The 20,637-nt window shown below is 51.0% G+C and overlaps 26 non-coding genes across 26 annotated transcripts; all 26 read right to left on the reverse strand.

Annotated features, from left to right (window-relative positions):
* Positions 1–1,069: 1,069 nt before the first annotated feature.
* Positions 1,070–1,142, reverse strand: Trnaa-agc (transfer RNA alanine (anticodon AGC)). Its single transcript has one exon. It is a non-coding gene; the product is annotated as a tRNA-Ala (tRNA).
* A 416-nt stretch (positions 1,143–1,558) lies between these two features.
* On the reverse strand, positions 1,559–1,631 carry Trnaa-ugc (transfer RNA alanine (anticodon UGC)). The gene has a single exon. It is a non-coding gene; the product is annotated as a tRNA-Ala (tRNA).
* Positions 1,632–2,644: 1,013 nt separating this feature from the next.
* On the reverse strand, positions 2,645–2,717 carry Trnaa-agc (transfer RNA alanine (anticodon AGC)). The gene has a single exon. It is a non-coding gene; the product is annotated as a tRNA-Ala (tRNA).
* A 416-nt stretch (positions 2,718–3,133) lies between these two features.
* On the reverse strand, positions 3,134–3,206 carry Trnaa-ugc (transfer RNA alanine (anticodon UGC)). The gene has a single exon. It is a non-coding gene; the product is annotated as a tRNA-Ala (tRNA).
* Positions 3,207–4,219: 1,013 nt separating this feature from the next.
* On the reverse strand, positions 4,220–4,292 carry Trnaa-agc (transfer RNA alanine (anticodon AGC)). The gene has a single exon. It is a non-coding gene; the product is annotated as a tRNA-Ala (tRNA).
* A 416-nt stretch (positions 4,293–4,708) lies between these two features.
* Positions 4,709–4,781, reverse strand: Trnaa-ugc (transfer RNA alanine (anticodon UGC)). The gene has a single exon. It is a non-coding gene; the product is annotated as a tRNA-Ala (tRNA).
* Positions 4,782–5,794: 1,013 nt separating this feature from the next.
* On the reverse strand, positions 5,795–5,867 carry Trnaa-agc (transfer RNA alanine (anticodon AGC)). Its single transcript has one exon. It is a non-coding gene; the product is annotated as a tRNA-Ala (tRNA).
* A 416-nt stretch (positions 5,868–6,283) lies between these two features.
* Trnaa-ugc (transfer RNA alanine (anticodon UGC)) lies at positions 6,284–6,356 on the reverse strand. Its single transcript has one exon. It is a non-coding gene; the product is annotated as a tRNA-Ala (tRNA).
* A 1,013-nt stretch (positions 6,357–7,369) lies between these two features.
* Positions 7,370–7,442, reverse strand: Trnaa-agc (transfer RNA alanine (anticodon AGC)). The gene has a single exon. It is a non-coding gene; the product is annotated as a tRNA-Ala (tRNA).
* Positions 7,443–7,858: 416 nt separating this feature from the next.
* On the reverse strand, positions 7,859–7,931 carry Trnaa-ugc (transfer RNA alanine (anticodon UGC)). The gene has a single exon. It is a non-coding gene; the product is annotated as a tRNA-Ala (tRNA).
* Positions 7,932–8,944: 1,013 nt separating this feature from the next.
* On the reverse strand, positions 8,945–9,017 carry Trnaa-agc (transfer RNA alanine (anticodon AGC)). Its single transcript has one exon. It is a non-coding gene; the product is annotated as a tRNA-Ala (tRNA).
* Positions 9,018–9,433: 416 nt separating this feature from the next.
* Positions 9,434–9,506, reverse strand: Trnaa-ugc (transfer RNA alanine (anticodon UGC)). The gene has a single exon. It is a non-coding gene; the product is annotated as a tRNA-Ala (tRNA).
* Positions 9,507–10,519: 1,013 nt separating this feature from the next.
* Positions 10,520–10,592, reverse strand: Trnaa-agc (transfer RNA alanine (anticodon AGC)). The gene has a single exon. It is a non-coding gene; the product is annotated as a tRNA-Ala (tRNA).
* A 416-nt stretch (positions 10,593–11,008) lies between these two features.
* On the reverse strand, positions 11,009–11,081 carry Trnaa-ugc (transfer RNA alanine (anticodon UGC)). The gene has a single exon. It is a non-coding gene; the product is annotated as a tRNA-Ala (tRNA).
* A 1,013-nt stretch (positions 11,082–12,094) lies between these two features.
* On the reverse strand, positions 12,095–12,167 carry Trnaa-agc (transfer RNA alanine (anticodon AGC)). Its single transcript has one exon. It is a non-coding gene; the product is annotated as a tRNA-Ala (tRNA).
* A 416-nt stretch (positions 12,168–12,583) lies between these two features.
* Trnaa-ugc (transfer RNA alanine (anticodon UGC)) lies at positions 12,584–12,656 on the reverse strand. Its single transcript has one exon. It is a non-coding gene; the product is annotated as a tRNA-Ala (tRNA).
* Positions 12,657–13,669: 1,013 nt separating this feature from the next.
* Trnaa-agc (transfer RNA alanine (anticodon AGC)) lies at positions 13,670–13,742 on the reverse strand. Its single transcript has one exon. It is a non-coding gene; the product is annotated as a tRNA-Ala (tRNA).
* A 416-nt stretch (positions 13,743–14,158) lies between these two features.
* Positions 14,159–14,231, reverse strand: Trnaa-ugc (transfer RNA alanine (anticodon UGC)). Its single transcript has one exon. It is a non-coding gene; the product is annotated as a tRNA-Ala (tRNA).
* Positions 14,232–15,244: 1,013 nt separating this feature from the next.
* Positions 15,245–15,317, reverse strand: Trnaa-agc (transfer RNA alanine (anticodon AGC)). Its single transcript has one exon. It is a non-coding gene; the product is annotated as a tRNA-Ala (tRNA).
* Positions 15,318–15,733: 416 nt separating this feature from the next.
* On the reverse strand, positions 15,734–15,806 carry Trnaa-ugc (transfer RNA alanine (anticodon UGC)). The gene has a single exon. It is a non-coding gene; the product is annotated as a tRNA-Ala (tRNA).
* A 1,013-nt stretch (positions 15,807–16,819) lies between these two features.
* On the reverse strand, positions 16,820–16,892 carry Trnaa-agc (transfer RNA alanine (anticodon AGC)). The gene has a single exon. It is a non-coding gene; the product is annotated as a tRNA-Ala (tRNA).
* Positions 16,893–17,308: 416 nt separating this feature from the next.
* Trnaa-ugc (transfer RNA alanine (anticodon UGC)) lies at positions 17,309–17,381 on the reverse strand. The gene has a single exon. It is a non-coding gene; the product is annotated as a tRNA-Ala (tRNA).
* A 1,013-nt stretch (positions 17,382–18,394) lies between these two features.
* Trnaa-agc (transfer RNA alanine (anticodon AGC)) lies at positions 18,395–18,467 on the reverse strand. Its single transcript has one exon. It is a non-coding gene; the product is annotated as a tRNA-Ala (tRNA).
* Positions 18,468–18,883: 416 nt separating this feature from the next.
* Positions 18,884–18,956, reverse strand: Trnaa-ugc (transfer RNA alanine (anticodon UGC)). Its single transcript has one exon. It is a non-coding gene; the product is annotated as a tRNA-Ala (tRNA).
* Positions 18,957–19,968: 1,012 nt separating this feature from the next.
* On the reverse strand, positions 19,969–20,041 carry Trnaa-agc (transfer RNA alanine (anticodon AGC)). The gene has a single exon. It is a non-coding gene; the product is annotated as a tRNA-Ala (tRNA).
* A 416-nt stretch (positions 20,042–20,457) lies between these two features.
* On the reverse strand, positions 20,458–20,530 carry Trnaa-ugc (transfer RNA alanine (anticodon UGC)). The gene has a single exon. It is a non-coding gene; the product is annotated as a tRNA-Ala (tRNA).
* Between the last annotated feature and the right edge of the window lie 107 nt (positions 20,531–20,637).

A 20,637-nucleotide genomic window follows, 5' to 3' on the forward strand; every position in this document is an offset into this window, starting at 1 on the left:
CAACCCGGGACCGTTCACATGCAAAGCGAACGCTCTACCAACTGAGCTACGCCGCCAAGCACAACCATGCTGCGCTCTTCTCCATTCTTTACTACTCTTATGTGCACGGACGCGATGGTTGGTTGGTTTGCAGGGCTGAAGGGAACAGAGTACAAAGGCGCGGACGCGTTCATATACACAAGAGTTCCAAGTAGTTTCGATGCTCTGGTATTACGACTGCAAATTCCGTCCGTTTTTAACGTCTTAAATTGAAGGGGCAGTCACAAGCTGCTCTGTTTTCAAGCCATGTCGACAATCACACAGCACCTGAGGTAACAAGCACATCTGAAGCCCCATTGTGCACTCGACTGTTCATGCCAACTCACTGCCTCGCACTTTACTACTGTGTACCACTCTTGTCGTCCAACTGCAAAAGACTGGGCCACAACAAGTTTCCGCGTCTCCATTGCACTGCGCAAACTACGAAACGCTCCCCAAACATGGCACTCACCCATGCAGACGACTTTTCCGACTTTACACGACGCTCACGCAACGCTCACGCTAGTGACACCCTTATTTAGAGCTTGACGTCGCGCCCAAGCGAGTGAGCACATTTCGCCTACGGCTTAGGCCGCCCACCTAGTGTGGCTGCTCGGTGTCTGCAGGCAGCGAGGGGCTGCAAGCTTCCCGTATTCGCGCCTATGTCACCTCTGCTTGCTTGTCAGAGACAGAGTATCGCAAAACATACAACTCACTCCATGAATTGATTGCTACGGCATCTGTCATCAGCAGTCACAACTAGCAACACCAGTAGCAGCCGACTGCACGTAAAGAATTGGAATGTGCAGTGGGATTTTTGTGAATTCGGCGCAAGGCTGATCTTTCCGACATAGGTTTGAGAATCCTATGGGAACACGTGTACTGTTTCTAAATTAAGTGTAGTGGTGGGAGGAGGGTACTTCCTGCGCATTACAGCACGCTTGCCAATTGTGGCTGCTAATCGTTCGCTCGTATCTGCCTTGACACATTTTCTGGCTGTGAATTATTCCACTTGCATGGCAGTGTGCGCATGTTGGTGTGTTAAAAATTCTGGAGGCGCTGGGTATCGATCCCAGTACCTCTCGCATGCTAAGCGAGCGCTCTACCATCTGAGCTACGGCCCCTGCTGACCAACTGCGCTACATACAGCCATATCAATTGCACAGACCCTTGCACTCCAATTATTCCGCAGACAAACACTACTCTCAATGTGTCTGTGAGGGTGTCTTTCAGGTTTCCTGCATTCTGTATCGAATCGTAGTTGGCCAAAATCAAAGTGGCACGCACGACGTCGAAAATAGCGTTCGGCCAACGCTCTGAGGTAGACGAAAGTGTTGTTCACTCTCTAGACTTCACTGAGGTTAGGCCGTTTTACCTAAGGCAGATTTGCACTCGATGACACCTCGACAACAGCCGGTCCTCACATTTACGTCTTGCTCTCCTTACGTCAGTATACGAGTCTGTGACGCTGGCTTTGCAACATCTTGCGTGCCTTTAGGCTCGCCGCGACCAACACTTACCACGCACTGACCACAAAACATGGAGGCGCCGGGGCTTCAACCCGGGACCGTTCACATGCAAAGCGAACGCTCTACCAACTGAGCTACGCCGCCAAGCACAACCATGCTGCGCTCTTCTCCATTCTTTACTACTCTTATGTGCACGGACGCGATGGTTGGTTGGTTTGCAGGGCTGAAGGGAACAGAGTACAAAGGCGCGGACGCGTTCATATACACAAGAGTTCCAAGTAGTTTCGATGCTCTGGTATTACGACTGCAAATTCCGTCCGTTTTTAACGTCTTAAATTGAAGGGGCAGTCACAAGCTGCTCTGTTTTCAAGCCATGTCGACAATCACACAGCACCTGAGGTAACAAGCACATCTGAAGCCCCATTGTGCACTCGACTGTTCATGCCAACTCACTGCCTCGCACTTTACTACTGTGTACCACTCTTGTCGTCCAACTGCAAAAGACTGGGCCACAACAAGTTTCCGCGTCTCCATTGCACTGCGCAAACTACGAAACGCTCCCCAAACATGGCACTCACCCATGCAGACGACTTTTCCGACTTTACACGACGCTCACGCAACGCTCACGCCAGTGACAGCCTTATTTAGAGCTTGACTTCGCGCCCAAGCGAGTGAGCACATTTCGCCTACGGCTTAGGCCGCCCACCTAGTGTGGCTGCTCGGTGTCTGCAGGCAGCGAGGGGCTGCAAGCTTCCCGTATTCGCGCCTATGTCACCTCTGCTTGCTTGTCAGAGACAGAGTATCGCAAAACATACAACTCACTCCATGAATTGATTGCTACGGCATCTGTCATCAGCAGTCACAACTAGCAACACCAGTAGCAGCCGACTGCACGTAAAGAATTGGAATGTGCAGTGGGATTTTTGTGAATTCGGCGCAAGGCTGATCTTTCCGACATAGGTTTGAGAATCCTATGGGAACACGTGTACTGTTTCTAAATTAAGTGTAGTGGTGGGAGGAGGGTACTTCCTGCGCATTACAGCACGCTTGCCAATTGTGGCTGCTAATCGTTCGCTCGTATCTGCCTTGACACATTTTCTGGCTGTGAATTATTCCACTTGCATGGCAGTGTGCGCATGTTGGTGTGTTAAAAATTCTGGAGGCGCTGGGTATCGATCCCAGTACCTCTCGCATGCTAAGCGAGCGCTCTACCATCTGAGCTACGGCCCCTGCTGACCAACTGCGCTACATACAGCCATATCAATTGCACAGACCCTTGCACTCCAATTATTCCGCAGACAAACACTACTCTCAATGTGTCTGTGAGGGTGTCTTTCAGGTTTCCTGCATTCTGTATCGAATCGTAGTTGGCCAAAATCAAAGTGGCACGCACGACGTCGAAAATAGCGTTCGGCCAACGCTCTGAGGTAGACGAAAGTGTTGTTCACTCTCTAGACTTCACTGAGGTTAGGCCGTTTTACCTAAGGCAGATTTGCACTCGATGACACCTCGACAACAGCCGGTCCTCACATTTACGTCTTGCTCTCCTTACGTCAGTATACGAGTCTGTGACGCTGGCTTTGCAACATCTTGCGTGCCTTTAGGCTCGCCGCGACCAACACTTACCACGCACTGACCACAAAACATGGAGGCGCCGGGGCTTCAACCCGGGACCGTTCACATGCAAAGCGAACGCTCTACCAACTGAGCTACGCCGCCAAGCACAACCATGCTGCGCTCTTCTCCATTCTTTACTACTCTTATGTGCACGGACGCGATGGTTGGTTGGTTTGCAGGGCTGAAGGGAACAGAGTACAAAGGCGCGGACGCGTTCATATACACAAGAGTTCCAAGTAGTTTCGATGCTCTGGTATTACGACTGCAAATTCCGTCCGTTTTTAACGTCTTAAATTGAAGGGGCAGTCACAAGCTGCTCTGTTTTCAAGCCATGTCGACAATCACACAGCACCTGAGGTAACAAGCACATCTGAAGCCCCATTGTGCACTCGACTGTTCATGCCAACTCACTGCCTCGCACTTTACTACTGTGTACCACTCTTGTCGTCCAACTGCAAAAGACTGGGCCACAACAAGTTTCCGCGTCTCCATTGCACTGCGCAAACTACGAAACGCTCCCCAAACATGGCACTCACCCATGCAGACGACTTTTCCGACTTTACACGACGCTCACGCAACGCTCACGCTAGTGACACCCTTATTTAGAGCTTGACGTCGCGCCCAAGCGAGTGAGCACATTTCGCCTACGGCTTAGGCCGCCCACCTAGTGTGGCTGCTCGGTGTCTGCAGGCAGCGAGGGGCTGCAAGCTTCCCGTATTCGCGCCTATGTCACCTCTGCTTGCTTGTCAGAGACAGAGTATCGCAAAACATACAACTCACTCCATGAATTGATTGCTACGGCATCTGTCATCAGCAGTCACAACTAGCAACACCAGTAGCAGCCGACTGCACGTAAAGAATTGGAATGTGCAGTGGGATTTTTGTGAATTCGGCGCAAGGCTGATCTTTCCGACATAGGTTTGAGAATCCTATGGGAACACGTGTACTGTTTCTAAATTAAGTGTAGTGGTGGGAGGAGGGTACTTCCTGCGCATTACAGCACGCTTGCCAATTGTGGCTGCTAATCGTTCGCTCGTATCTGCCTTGACACATTTTCTGGCTGTGAATTATTCCACTTGCATGGCAGTGTGCGCATGTTGGTGTGTTAAAAATTCTGGAGGCGCTGGGTATCGATCCCAGTACCTCTCGCATGCTAAGCGAGCGCTCTACCATCTGAGCTACGGCCCCTGCTGACCAACTGCGCTACATACAGCCATATCAATTGCACAGACCCTTGCACTCCAATTATTCCGCAGACAAACACTACTCTCAATGTGTCTGTGAGGGTGTCTTTCAGGTTTCCTGCATTCTGTATCGAATCGTAGTTGGCCAAAATCAAAGTGGCACGCACGACGTCGAAAATAGCGTTCGGCCAACGCTCTGAGGTAGACGAAAGTGTTGTTCACTCTCTAGACTTCACTGAGGTTAGGCCGTTTTACCTAAGGCAGATTTGCACTCGATGACACCTCGACAACAGCCGGTCCTCACATTTACGTCTTGCTCTCCTTACGTCAGTATACGAGTCTGTGACGCTGGCTTTGCAACATCTTGCGTGCCTTTAGGCTCGCCGCGACCAACACTTACCACGCACTGACCACAAAACATGGAGGCGCCGGGGCTTCAACCCGGGACCGTTCACATGCAAAGCGAACGCTCTACCAACTGAGCTACGCCGCCAAGCACAACCATGCTGCGCTCTTCTCCATTCTTTACTACTCTTATGTGCACGGACGCGATGGTTGGTTGGTTTGCAGGGCTGAAGGGAACAGAGTACAAAGGCGCGGACGCGTTCATATACACAAGAGTTCCAAGTAGTTTCGATGCTCTGGTATTACGACTGCAAATTCCGTCCGTTTTTAACGTCTTAAATTGAAGGGGCAGTCACAAGCTGCTCTGTTTTCAAGCCATGTCGACAATCACACAGCACCTGAGGTAACAAGCACATCTGAAGCCCCATTGTGCACTCGACTGTTCATGCCAACTCACTGCCTCGCACTTTACTACTGTGTACCACTCTTGTCGTCCAACTGCAAAAGACTGGGCCACAACAAGTTTCCGCGTCTCCATTGCACTGCGCAAACTACGAAACGCTCCCCAAACATGGCACTCACCCATGCAGACGACTTTTCCGACTTTACACGACGCTCACGCAACGCTCACGCTAGTGACACCCTTATTTAGAGCTTGACGTCGCGCCCAAGCGAGTGAGCACATTTCGCCTACGGCTTAGGCCGCCCACCTAGTGTGGCTGCTCGGTGTCTGCAGGCAGCGAGGGGCTGCAAGCTTCCCGTATTCGCGCCTATGTCACCTCTGCTTGCTTGTCAGAGACAGAGTATCGCAAAACATACAACTCACTCCATGAATTGATTGCTACGGCATCTGTCATCAGCAGTCACAACTAGCAACACCAGTAGCAGCCGACTGCACGTAAAGAATTGGAATGTGCAGTGGGATTTTTGTGAATTCGGCGCAAGGCTGATCTTTCCGACATAGGTTTGAGAATCCTATGGGAACACGTGTACTGTTTCTAAATTAAGTGTAGTGGTGGGAGGAGGGTACTTCCTGCGCATTACAGCACGCTTGCCAATTGTGGCTGCTAATCGTTCGCTCGTATCTGCCTTGACACATTTTCTGGCTGTGAATTATTCCACTTGCATGGCAGTGTGCGCATGTTGGTGTGTTAAAAATTCTGGAGGCGCTGGGTATCGATCCCAGTACCTCTCGCATGCTAAGCGAGCGCTCTACCATCTGAGCTACGGCCCCTGCTGACCAACTGCGCTACATACAGCCATATCAATTGCACAGACCCTTGCACTCCAATTATTCCGCAGACAAACACTACTCTCAATGTGTCTGTGAGGGTGTCTTTCAGGTTTCCTGCATTCTGTATCGAATCGTAGTTGGCCAAAATCAAAGTGGCACGCACGACGTCGAAAATAGCGTTCGGCCAACGCTCTGAGGTAGACGAAAGTGTTGTTCACTCTCTAGACTTCACTGAGGTTAGGCCGTTTTACCTAAGGCAGATTTGCACTCGATGACACCTCGACAACAGCCGGTCCTCACATTTACGTCTTGCTCTCCTTACGTCAGTATACGAGTCTGTGACGCTGGCTTTGCAACATCTTGCGTGCCTTTAGGCTCGCCGCGACCAACACTTACCACGCACTGACCACAAAACATGGAGGCGCCGGGGCTTCAACCCGGGACCGTTCACATGCAAAGCGAACGCTCTACCAACTGAGCTACGCCGCCAAGCACAACCATGCTGCGCTCTTCTCCATTCTTTACTACTCTTATGTGCACGGACGCGATGGTTGGTTGGTTTGCAGGGCTGAAGGGAACAGAGTACAAAGGCGCGGACGCGTTCATATACACAAGAGTTCCAAGTAGTTTCGATGCTCTGGTATTACGACTGCAAATTCCGTCCGTTTTTAACGTCTTAAATTGAAGGGGCAGTCACAAGCTGCTCTGTTTTCAAGCCATGTCGACAATCACACAGCACCTGAGGTAACAAGCACATCTGAAGCCCCATTGTGCACTCGACTGTTCATGCCAACTCACTGCCTCGCACTTTACTACTGTGTACCACTCTTGTCGTCCAACTGCAAAAGACTGGGCCACAACAAGTTTCCGCGTCTCCATTGCACTGCGCAAACTACGAAACGCTCCCCAAACATGGCACTCACCCATGCAGACGACTTTTCCGACTTTACACGACGCTCACGCAACGCTCACGCCAGTGACAGCCTTATTTAGAGCTTGACGTCGCGCCCAAGCGAGTGAGCACATTTCGCCTACGGCTTAGGCCGCCCACCTAGTGTGGCTGCTCGGTGTCTGCAGGCAGCGAGGGGCTGCAAGCTTCCCGTATTCGCGCCTATGTCACCTCTGCTTGCTTGTCAGAGACAGAGTATCGCAAAACATACAACTCACTCCATGAATTGATTGCTACGGCATCTGTCATCAGCAGTCACAACTAGCAACACCAGTAGCAGCCGACTGCACGTAAAGAATTGGAATGTGCAGTGGGATTTTTGTGAATTCGGCGCAAGGCTGATCTTTCCGACATAGGTTTGAGAATCCTATGGGAACACGTGTACTGTTTCTAAATTAAGTGTAGTGGTGGGAGGAGGGTACTTCCTGCGCATTACAGCACGCTTGCCAATTGTGGCTGCTAATCGTTCGCTCGTATCTGCCTTGACACATTTTCTGGCTGTGAATTATTCCACTTGCATGGCAGTGTGCGCATGTTGGTGTGTTAAAAATTCTGGAGGCGCTGGGTATCGATCCCAGTACCTCTCGCATGCTAAGCGAGCGCTCTACCATCTGAGCTACGGCCCCTGCTGACCAACTGCGCTACATACAGCCATATCAATTGCACAGACCCTTGCACTCCAATTATTCCGCAGACAAACACTACTCTCAATGTGTCTGTGAGGGTGTCTTTCAGGTTTCCTGCATTCTGTATCGAATCGTAGTTGGCCAAAATCAAAGTGGCACGCACGACGTCGAAAATAGCGTTCGGCCAACGCTCTGAGGTAGACGAAAGTGTTGTTCACTCTCTAGACTTCACTGAGGTTAGGCCGTTTTACCTAAGGCAGATTTGCACTCGATGACACCTCGACAACAGCCGGTCCTCACATTTACGTCTTGCTCTCCTTACGTCAGTATACGAGTCTGTGACGCTGGCTTTGCAACATCTTGCGTGCCTTTAGGCTCGCCGCGACCAACACTTACCACGCACTGACCACAAAACATGGAGGCGCCGGGGCTTCAACCCGGGACCGTTCACATGCAAAGCGAACGCTCTACCAACTGAGCTACGCCGCCAAGCACAACCATGCTGCGCTCTTCTCCATTCTTTACTACTCTTATGTGCACGGACGCGATGGTTGGTTGGTTTGCAGGGCTGAAGGGAACAGAGTACAAAGGCGCGGACGCGTTCATATACACAAGAGTTCCAAGTAGTTTCGATGCTCTGGTATTACGACTGCAAATTCCGTCCGTTTTTAACGTCTTAAATTGAAGGGGCAGTCACAAGCTGCTCTGTTTTCAAGCCATGTCGACAATCACACAGCACCTGAGGTAACAAGCACATCTGAAGCCCCATTGTGCACTCGACTGTTCATGCCAACTCACTGCCTCGCACTTTACTACTGTGTACCACTCTTGTCGTCCAACTGCAAAAGACTGGGCCACAACAAGTTTCCGCGTCTCCATTGCACTGCGCAAACTACGAAACGCTCCCCAAACATGGCACTCACCCATGCAGACGACTTTTCCGACTTTACACGACGCTCACGCAACGCTCACGCTAGTGACACCCTTATTTAGAGCTTGACGTCGCGCCCAAGCGAGTGAGCACATTTCGCCTACGGCTTAGGCCGCCCACCTAGTGTGGCTGCTCGGTGTCTGCAGGCAGCGAGGGGCTGCAAGCTTCCCGTATTCGCGCCTATGTCACCTCTGCTTGCTTGTCAGAGACAGAGTATCGCAAAACATACAACTCACTCCATGAATTGATTGCTACGGCATCTGTCATCAGCAGTCACAACTAGCAACACCAGTAGCAGCCGACTGCACGTAAAGAATTGGAATGTGCAGTGGGATTTTTGTGAATTCGGCGCAAGGCTGATCTTTCCGACATAGGTTTGAGAATCCTATGGGAACACGTGTACTGTTTCTAAATTAAGTGTAGTGGTGGGAGGAGGGTACTTCCTGCGCATTACAGCACGCTTGCCAATTGTGGCTGCTAATCGTTCGCTCGTATCTGCCTTGACACATTTTCTGGCTGTGAATTATTCCACTTGCATGGCAGTGTGCGCATGTTGGTGTGTTAAAAATTCTGGAGGCGCTGGGTATCGATCCCAGTACCTCTCGCATGCTAAGCGAGCGCTCTACCATCTGAGCTACGCCCCCTGCTGACCAACTGCGCTACATACAGCCATATCAATTGCACAGACCCTTGCACTCCAATTATTCCGCAGACAAACACTACTCTCAATGTGTCTGTGAGGGTGTCTTTCAGGTTTCCTGCATTCTGTATCGAATCGTAGTTGGCCAAAATCAAAGTGGCACGCACGACGTCGAAAATAGCGTTCGGCCAACGCTCTGAGGTAGACGAAAGTGTTGTTCACTCTCTAGACTTCACTGAGGTTAGGCCGTTTTACCTAAGGCAGATTTGCACTCGATGACACCTCGACAACAGCCGGTCCTCACATTTACGTCTTGCTCTCCTTACGTCAGTATACGAGTCTGTGACGCTGGCTTTGCAACATCTTGCGTGCCTTTAGGCTCGCCGCGACCAACACTTACCACGCACTGACCACAAAACATGGAGGCGCCGGGGCTTCAACCCGGGACCGTTCACATGCAAAGCGAACGCTCTACCAACTGAGCTACGCCGCCAAGCACAACCATGCTGCGCTCTTCTCCATTCTTTACTACTCTTATGTGCACGGACGCGATGGTTGGTTGGTTTGCAGGGCTGAAGGGAACAGAGTACAAAGGCGCGGACGCGTTCATATACACAAGAGTTCCAAGTAGTTTCGATGCTCTGGTATTACGACTGCAAATTCCGTCCGTTTTTAACGTCTTAAATTGAAGGGGCAGTCACAAGCTGCTCTGTTTTCAAGCCATGTCGACAATCACACAGCACCTGAGGTAACAAGCACATCTGAAGCCCCATTGTGCACTCGACTGTTCATGCCAACTCACTGCCTCGCACTTTACTACTGTGTACCACTCTTGTCGTCCAACTGCAAAAGACTGGGCCACAACAAGTTTCCGCGTCTCCATTGCACTGCGCAAACTACGAAACGCTCCCCAAACATGGCACTCACCCATGCAGACGACTTTTCCGACTTTACACGACGCTCACGCAACGCTCACGCCAGTGACAGCCTTATTTAGAGCTTGACTTCGCGCCCAAGCGAGTGAGCACATTTCGCCTACGGCTTAGGCCGCCCACCTAGTGTGGCTGCTCGGTGTCTGCAGGCAGCGAGGGGCTGCAAGCTTCCCGTATTCGCGCCTATGTCACCTCTGCTTGCTTGTCAGAGACAGAGTATCGCAAAACATACAACTCACTCCATGAATTGATTGCTACGGCATCTGTCATCAGCAGTCACAACTAGCAACACCAGTAGCAGCCGACTGCACGTAAAGAATTGGAATGTGCAGTGGGATTTTTGTGAATTCGGCGCAAGGCTGATCTTTCCGACATAGGTTTGAGAATCCTATGGGAACACGTGTACTGTTTCTAAATTAAGTGTAGTGGTGGGAGGAGGGTACTTCCTGCGCATTACAGCACGCTTGCCAATTGTGGCTGCTAATCGTTCGCTCGTATCTGCCTTGACACATTTTCTGGCTGTGAATTATTCCACTTGCATGGCAGTGTGCGCATGTTGGTGTGTTAAAAATTCTGGAGGCGCTGGGTATCGATCCCAGTACCTCTCGCATGCTAAGCGAGCGCTCTACCATCTGAGCTACGCCCCCTGCTGACCAACTGCGCTACATACAGCCATATCAATTGCACAGACCCTTGCACTCCAATTATTCCGCAGACAAACACTACTCTCAATGTGTCTGTGAGGGTGTCTTTCAGGTTTCCTGCATTCTGTATCGAATCGTAGTTGGCCAAAATCAAAGTGGCACGCACGACGTCGAAAATAGCGTTCGGCCAACGCTCTGAGGTAGACGAAAGTGTTGTTCACTCTCTAGACTTCACTGAGGTTAGGCCGTTTTACCTAAGGCAGATTTGCACTCGATGACACCTCGACAACAGCCGGTCCTCACATTTACGTCTTGCTCTCCTTACGTCAGTATACGAGTCTGTGACGCTGGCTTTGCAACATCTTGCGTGCCTTTAGGCTCGCCGCGACCAACACTTACCACGCACTGACCACAAAACATGGAGGCGCCGGGGCTTCAACCCGGGACCGTTCACATGCAAAGCGAACGCTCTACCAACTGAGCTACGCCGCCAAGCACAACCATGCTGCGCTCTTCTCCATTCTTTACTACTCTTATGTGCACGGACGCGATGGTTGGTTGGTTTGCAGGGCTGAAGGGAACAGAGTACAAAGGCGCGGACGCGTTCATATACACAAGAGTTCCAAGTAGTTTCGATGCTCTGGTATTACGACTGCAAATTCCGTCCGTTTTTAACGTCTTAAATTGAAGGGGCAGTCACAAGCTGCTCTGTTTTCAAGCCATGTCGACAATCACACAGCACCTGAGGTAACAAGCACATCTGAAGCCCCATTGTGCACTCGACTGTTCATGCCAACTCACTGCCTCGCACTTTACTACTGTGTACCACTCTTGTCGTCCAACTGCAAAAGACTGGGCCACAACAAGTTTCCGCGTCTCCATTGCACTGCGCAAACTACGAAACGCTCCCCAAACATGGCACTCACCCATGCAGACGACTTTTCCGACTTTACACGACGCTCACGCAACGCTCACGCTAGTGACACCCTTATTTAGAGCTTGACGTCGCGCCCAAGCGAGTGAGCACATTTCGCCTACGGCTTAGGCCGCCCACCTAGTGTGGCTGCTCGGTGTCTGCAGGCAGCGAGGGGCTGCAAGCTTCCCGTATTCGCGCCTATGTCACCTCTGCTTGCTTGTCAGAGACAGAGTATCGCAAAACATACAACTCACTCCATGAATTGATTGCTACGGCATCTGTCATCAGCAGTCACAACTAGCAACACCAGTAGCAGCCGACTGCACGTAAAGAATTGGAATGTGCAGTGGGATTTTTGTGAATTCGGCGCAAGGCTGATCTTTCCGACATAGGTTTGAGAATCCTATGGGAACACGTGTACTGTTTCTAAATTAAGTGTAGTGGTGGGAGGAGGGTACTTCCTGCGCATTACAGCACGCTTGCCAATTGTGGCTGCTAATCGTTCGCTCGTATCTGCCTTGACACATTTTCTGGCTGTGAATTATTCCACTTGCATGGCAGTGTGCGCATGTTGGTGTGTTAAAAATTCTGGAGGCGCTGGGTATCGATCCCAGTACCTCTCGCATGCTAAGCGAGCGCTCTACCATCTGAGCTACGCCCCCTGCTGACCAACTGCGCTACATACAGCCATATCAATTGCACAGACCCTTGCACTCCAATTATTCCGCAGACAAACACTACTCTCAATGTGTCTGTGAGGGTGTCTTTCAGGTTTCCTGCATTCTGTATCGAATCGTAGTTGGCCAAAATCAAAGTGGCACGCACGACGTCGAAAATAGCGTTCGGCCAACGCTCTGAGGTAGACGAAAGTGTTGTTCACTCTCTAGACTTCACTGAGGTTAGGCCGTTTTACCTAAGGCAGATTTGCACTCGATGACACCTCGACAACAGCCGGTCCTCACATTTACGTCTTGCTCTCCTTACGTCAGTATACGAGTCTGTGACGCTGGCTTTGCAACATCTTGCGTGCCTTTAGGCTCGCCGCGACCAACACTTACCACGCACTGACCACAAAACATGGAGGCGCCGGGGCTTCAACCCGGGACCGTTCACATGCAAAGCGAACGCTCTACCAACTGAGCTACGCCGCCAAGCACAACCATGCTGCGCTCTTCTCCATTCTTTACTACTCTTATGTGCACGGACGCGATGGTTGGTTGGTTTGCAGGGCTGAAGGGAACAGAGTACAAAGGCGCGGACGCGTTCATATACACAAGAGTTCCAAGTAGTTTCGATGCTCTGGTATTACGACTGCAAATTCCGTCCGTTTTTAACGTCTTAAATTGAAGGGGCAGTCACAAGCTGCTCTGTTTTCAAGCCATGTCGACAATCACACAGCACCTGAGGTAACAAGCACATCTGAAGCCCCATTGTGCACTCGACTGTTCATGCCAACTCACTGCCTCGCACTTTACTACTGTGTACCACTCTTGTCGTCCAACTGCAAAAGACTGGGCCACAACAAGTTTCCGCGTCTCCATTGCACTGCGCAAACTACGAAACGCTCCCCAAACATGGCACTCACCCATGCAGACGACTTTTCCGACTTTACACGACGCTCACGCAACGCTCACGCTAGTGACACCCTTATTTAGAGCTTGACGTCGCGCCCAAGCGAGTGAGCACATTTCGCCTACGGCTTAGGCCGCCCACCTAGTGTGGCTGCTCGGTGTCTGCAGGCAGCGAGGGGCTGCAAGCTTCCCGTATTCGCGCCTATGTCACCTCTGCTTGCTTGTCAGAGACAGAGTATCGCAAAACATACAACTCACTCCATGAATTGATTGCTACGGCATCTGTCATCAGCAGTCACAACTAGCAACACCAGTAGCAGCCGACTGCACGTAAAGAATTGGAATGTGCAGTGGGATTTTTGTGAATTCGGCGCAAGGCTGATCTTTCCGACATAGGTTTGAGAATCCTATGGGAACACGTGTACTGTTTCTAAATTAAGTGTAGTGGTGGGAGGAGGGTACTTCCTGCGCATTACAGCACGCTTGCCAATTGTGGCTGCTAATCGTTCGCTCGTATCTGCCTTGACACATTTTCTGGCTGTGAATTATTCCACTTGCATGGCAGTGTGCGCATGTTGGTGTGTTAAAAATTCTGGAGGCGCTGGGTATCGATCCCAGTACCTCTCGCATGCTAAGCGAGCGCTCTACCATCTGAGCTACGCCCCCTGCTGACCAACTGCGCTACATACAGCCATATCAATTGCACAGACCCTTGCACTCCAATTATTCCGCAGACAAACACTACTCTCAATGTGTCTGTGAGGGTGTCTTTCAGGTTTCCTGCATTCTGTATCGAATCGTAGTTGGCCAAAATCAAAGTGGCACGCACGACGTCGAAAATAGCGTTCGGCCAACGCTCTGAGGTAGACGAAAGTGTTGTTCACTCTCTAGACTTCACTGAGGTTAGGCCGTTTTACCTAAGGCAGATTTGCACTCGATGACACCTCGACAACAGCCGGTCCTCACATTTACGTCTTGCTCTCCTTACGTCAGTATACGAGTCTGTGACGCTGGCTTTGCAACATCTTGCGTGCCTTTAGGCTCGCCGCGACCAACACTTACCACGCACTGACCACAAAACATGGAGGCGCCGGGGCTTCAACCCGGGACCGTTCACATGCAAAGCGAACGCTCTACCAACTGAGCTACGCCGCCAAGCACAACCATGCTGCGCTCTTCTCCATTCTTTACTACTCTTATGTGCACGGACGCGATGGTTGGTTGGTTTGCAGGGCTGAAGGGAACAGAGTACAAAGGCGCGGACGCGTTCATATACACAAGAGTTCCAAGTAGTTTCGATGCTCTGGTATTACGACTGCAAATTCCGTCCGTTTTTAACGTCTTAAATTGAAGGGGCAGTCACAAGCTGCTCTGTTTTCAAGCCATGTCGACAATCACACAGCACCTGAGGTAACAAGCACATCTGAAGCCCCATTGTGCACTCGACTGTTCATGCCAACTCACTGCCTCGCACTTTACTACTGTGTACCACTCTTGTCGTCCAACTGCAAAAGACTGGGCCACAACAAGTTTCCGCGTCTCCATTGCACTGCGCAAACTACGAAACGCTCCCCAAACATGGCACTCACCCATGCAGACGACTTTTCCGACTTTACACGACGCTCACGCAACGCTCACGCTAGTGACACCCTTATTTAGAGCTTGACGTCGCGCCCAAGCGAGTGAGCACATTTCGCCTACGGCTTAGGCCGCCCACCTAGTGTGGCTGCTCGGTGTCTGCAGGCAGCGAGGGGCTGCAAGCTTCCCGTATTCGCGCCTATGTCACCTCTGCTTGCTTGTCAGAGACAGAGTATCGCAAAACATACAACTCACTCCATGAATTGATTGCTACGGCATCTGTCATCAGCAGTCACAACTAGCAACACCAGTAGCAGCCGACTGCACGTAAAGAATTGGAATGTGCAGTGGGATTTTTGTGAATTCGGCGCAAGGCTGATCTTTCCGACATAGGTTTGAGAATCCTATGGGAACACGTGTACTGTTTCTAAATTAAGTGTAGTGGTGGGAGGAGGGTACTTCCTGCGCATTACAGCACGCTTGCCAATTGTGGCTGCTAATCGTTCGCTCGTATCTGCCTTGACACATTTTCTGGCTGTGAATTATTCCACTTGCATGGCAGTGTGCGCATGTTGGTGTGTTAAAAATTCTGGAGGCGCTGGGTATCGATCCCAGTACCTCTCGCATGCTAAGCGAGCGCTCTACCATCTGAGCTACGCCCCCTGCTGACCAACTGCGCTACATACAGCCATATCAATTGCACAGACCCTTGCACTCCAATTATTCCGCAGACAAACACTACTCTCAATGTGTCTGTGAGGGTGTCTTTCAGGTTTCCTGCATTCTGTATCGAATCGTAGTTGGCCAAAATCAAAGTGGCACGCACGACGTCGAAAATAGCGTTCGGCCAACGCTCTGAGGTAGACGAAAGTGTTGTTCACTCTCTAGACTTCACTGAGGTTAGGCCGTTTTACCTAAGGCAGATTTGCACTCGATGACACCTCGACAACAGCCGGTCCTCACATTTACGTCTTGCTCTCCTTACGTCAGTATACGAGTCTGTGACGCTGGCTTTGCAACATCTTGCGTGCCTTTAGGCTCGCCGCGACCAACACTTACCACGCACTGACCACAAAACATGGAGGCGCCGGGGCTTCAACCCGGGACCGTTCACATGCAAAGCGAACGCTCTACCAACTGAGCTACGCCGCCAAGCACAACCATGCTGCGCTCTTCTCCATTCTTTACTACTCTTATGTGCACGGACGCGATGGTTGGTTGGTTTGCAGGGCTGAAGGGAACAGAGTACAAAGGCGCGGACGCGTTCATATACACAAGAGTTCCAAGTAGTTTCGATGCTCTGGTATTACGACTGCAAATTCCGTCCGTTTTTAACGTCTTAAATTGAAGGGGCAGTCACAAGCTGCTCTGTTTTCAAGCCATGTCGACAATCACACAGCACCTGAGGTAACAAGCACATCTGAAGCCCCATTGTGCACTCGACTGTTCATGCCAACTCACTGCCTCGCACTTTACTACTGTGTACCACTCTTGTCGTCCAACTGCAAAAGACTGGGCCACAACAAGTTTCCGCGTCTCCATTGCACTGCGCAAACTACGAAACGCTCCCCAAACATGGCACTCACCCATGCAGACGACTTTTCCGACTTTACACGACGCTCACGCAACGCTCACGCTAGTGACACCCTTATTTAGAGCTTGACGTCGCGCCCAAGCGAGTGAGCACATTTCGCCTACGGCTTAGGCCGCCCACCTAGTGTGGCTGCTCGGTGTCTGCAGGCAGCGAGGGGCTGCAAGCTTCCCGTATTCGCGCCTATGTCACCTCTGCTTGCTTGTCAGAGACAGAGTATCGCAAAACATACAACTCACTCCATGAATTGATTGCTACGGCATCTGTCATCAGCAGTCACAACTAGCAACACCAGTAGCAGCCGACTGCACGTAAAGAATTGGAATGTGCAGTGGGATTTTTGTGAATTCGGCGCAAGGCTGATCTTTCCGACATAGGTTTGAGAATCCTATGGGAACACGTGTACTGTTTCTAAATTAAGTGTAGTGGTGGGAGGAGGGTACTTCCTGCGCATTACAGCACGCTTGCCAATTGTGGCTGCTAATCGTTCGCTCGTATCTGCCTTGACACATTTTCTGGCTGTGAATTATTCCACTTGCATGGCAGTGTGCGCATGTTGGTGTGTTAAAAATTCTGGAGGCGCTGGGTATCGATCCCAGTACCTCTCGCATGCTAAGCGAGCGCTCTACCATCTGAGCTACGCCCCCTGCTGACCAACTGCGCTACATACAGCCATATCAATTGCACAGACCCTTGCACTCCAATTATTCCGCAGACAAACACTACTCTCAATGTGTCTGTGAGGGTGTCTTTCAGGTTTCCTGCATTCTGTATCGAATCGTAGTTGGCCAAAATCAAAGTGGCACGCACGACGTCGAAAATAGCGTTCGGCCAACGCTCTGAGGTAGACGAAAGTGTTGTTCACTCTCTAGACTTCACTGAGGTTAGGCCGTTTTACCTAAGGCAGATTTGCACTCGATGACACCTCGACAACAGCCGGTCCTCACATTTACGTCTTGCTCTCCTTACGTCAGTATACGAGTCTGTGACGCTGGCTTTGCAACATCTTGCGTGCCTTTAGGCTCGCCGCGACCAACACTTACCACGCACTGACCACAAAACATGGAGGCGCCGGGGCTTCAACCCGGGACCGTTCACATGCAAAGCGAACGCTCTACCAACTGAGCTACGCCGCCAAGCACAACCATGCTGCGCTCTTCTCCATTCTTTACTACTCTTATGTGCACGGACGCGATGGTTGGTTGGTTTGCAGGGCTGAAGGGAACAGAGTACAAAGGCGCGGACGCGTTCATATACACAAGAGTTCCAAGTAGTTTCGATGCTCTGGTATTACGACTGCAAATTCCGTCCGTTTTTAACGTCTTAAATTGAAGGGGCAGTCACAAGCTGCTCTGTTTTCAAGCCATGTCGACAATCACACAGCACCTGAGGTAACAAGCACATCTGAAGCCCCATTGTGCACTCGACTGTTCATGCCAACTCACTGCCTCGCACTTTACTACTGTGTACCACTCTTGTCGTCCAACTGCAAAAGACTGGGCCACAACAAGTTTCCGCGTCTCCATTGCACTGCGCAAACTACGAAACGCTCCCCAAACATGGCACTCACCCATGCAGACGACTTTTCCGACTTTACACGACGCTCACGCAACGCTCACGCTAGTGACACCCTTATTTAGAGCTTGACGTCGCGCCCAAGCGAGTGAGCACATTTCGCCTACGGCTTAGGCCGCCCACCTAGTGTGGCTGCTCGGTGTCTGCAGGCAGCGAGGGGCTGCAAGCTTCCCGTATTCGCGCCTATGTCACCTCTGCTTGCTTGTCAGAGACAGAGTATCGCAAAACATACAACTCACTCCATGAATTGATTGCTACGGCATCTGTCATCAGCAGTCACAACTAGCAACACCAGTAGCAGCCGACTGCACGTAAAGAATTGGAATGTGCAGTGGGATTTTTGTGAATTCGGCGCAAGGCTGATCTTTCCGACATAGGTTTGAGAATCCTATGGGAACACGTGTACTGTTTCTAAATTAAGTGTAGTGGTGGGAGGAGGGTACTTCCTGCGCATTACAGCACGCTTGCCAATTGTGGCTGCTAATCGTTCGCTCGTATCTGCCTTGACACATTTTCTGGCTGTGAATTATTCCACTTGCATGGCAGTGTGCGCATGTTGGTGTGTTAAAAATTCTGGAGGCGCTGGGTATCGATCCCAGTACCTCTCGCATGCTAAGCGAGCGCTCTACCATCTGAGCTACGCCCCCTGCTGACCAACTGCGCTACATACAGCCATATCAATTGCACAGACCCTTGCACTCCAATTATTCCGCAGACAAACACTACTCTCAATGTGTCTGTGAGGGTGTCTTTCAGGTTTCCTGCATTCTGTATCGAATCGTAGTTGGCCAAAATCAAAGTGGCACGCACGACGTCGAAAATAGCGTTCGGCCAACGCTCTGAGGTAGACGAAAGTGTTGTTCACTCTCTAGACTTCACTGAGGTTAGGCCGTTTTACCTAAGGCAGATTTGCACTCGATGACACCTCGACAACAGCCGGTCCTCACATTTACGTCTTGCTCTCCTTACGTCAGTATACGAGTCTGTGACGCTGGCTTTGCAACATCTTGCGTGCCTTTAGGCTCGCCGCGACCAACACTTACCACGCACTGACCACAAAACATGGAGGCGCCGGGGCTTCAACCCGGGACCGTTCACATGCAAAGCGAACGCTCTACCAACTGAGCTACGCCGCCAAGCACAACCATGCTGCGCTCTTCTCCATTCTTTACTACTCTTATGTGCACGGACGCGATGGTTGGTTGGTTTGCAGGGCTGAAGGGAACAGAGTACAAAGGCGCGGACGCGTTCATATACACAAGAGTTCCAAGTAGTTTCGATGCTCTGGTATTACGACTGCAAATTCCGTCCGTTTTTAACGTCTTAAATTGAAGGGCAGTCACAAGCTGCTCTGTTTTCAAGCCATGTCGACAATCACACAGCACCTGAGGTAACAAGCACATCTGAAGCCCCATTGTGCACTCGACTGTTCATGCCAACTCACTGCCTCGCACTTTACTACTGTGTACCACTCTTGTCGTCCAACTGCAAAAGACTGGGCCACAACAAGTTTCCGCGTCTCCATTGCACTGCGCAAACTACGAAACGCTCCCCAAACATGGCACTCACCCATGCAGACGACTTTTCCGACTTTACACGACGCTCACGCAACGCTCACGCTAGTGACACCCTTATTTAGAGCTTGACGTCGCGCCCAAGCGAGTGAGCACATTTCGCCTACGGCTTAGGCCGCCCACCTAGTGTGGCTGCTCGGTGTCTGCAGGCAGCGAGGGGCTGCAAGCTTCCCGTATTCGCGCCTATGTCACCTCTGCTTGCTTGTCAGAGACAGAGTATCGCAAAACATACAACTCACTCCATGAATTGATTGCTACGGCATCTGTCATCAGCAGTCACAACTAGCAACACCAGTAGCAGCCGACTGCACGTAAAGAATTGGAATGTGCAGTGGGATTTTTGTGAATTCGGCGCAAGGCTGATCTTTCCGACATAGGTTTGAGAATCCTATGGGAACACGTGTACTGTTTCTAAATTAAGTGTAGTGGTGGGAGGAGGGTACTTCCTGCGCATTACAGCACGCTTGCCAATTGTGGCTGCTAATCGTTCGCTCGTATCTGCCTTGACACATTTTCTGGCTGTGAATTATTCCACTTGCATGGCAGTGTGCGCATGTTGGTGTGTTAAAAATTCTGGAGGCGCTGGGTATCGATCCCAGTACCTCTCGCATGCTAAGCGAGCGCTCTACCATCTGAGCTACGCCCCCTGCTGACCAACTGCGCTACATACAGCCATATCAATTGCACAGACCCTTGCACTCCAATTATTCCGCAGACAAACACTACTCTCAATGTGTCTGTGAGGGTGTCTTTCAGGTTTCCTGCATTCTGTATCGAATCGTAGTTGGCCAAAATCAAAGTGGCACGCACGACGTCGAAAATAGCGTTCGGCCAACGCTCTGAGGTAGACGAAAGTGTTGTTCACTCTCTAGACTTCACTGAGGTTAGGCCGTTTTACCTAAGGCAGATTTGCACTCGATGACACCTCGACAACAGCCGGTCCTCACATTTACGTCTTGCTCTCCTTACGTCAGTATACGAGTCTGTGACGCTGGCTTTGCAACATCTTGCGTGCCTTTAGGCTCGCCGCGACCAACACTTACCACGCACTGACCACAAAACATGGAGGCGCCGGGGCTTCAACCCGGGACCGTTCACATGCAAAGCGAACGCTCTACCAACTGAGCTACGCCGCCAAGCACAACCATGCTGCGCTCTTCTCCATTCTTTACTACTCTTATGTGCACGGACGCGATGGTTGGTTGGTTTGCAGGGCTGAAGGGAACAGAGTACAAAGGCGCGG

The sequence above is a fragment of the Schistocerca serialis genome, unplaced genomic scaffold (assembly GCF_023864345.2).
Source record: "Schistocerca serialis cubense isolate TAMUIC-IGC-003099 unplaced genomic scaffold, iqSchSeri2.2 HiC_scaffold_251, whole genome shotgun sequence".
In the NCBI taxonomy this organism is placed as follows: Eukaryota; Metazoa; Arthropoda; class Insecta; order Orthoptera; family Acrididae; genus Schistocerca; species Schistocerca serialis.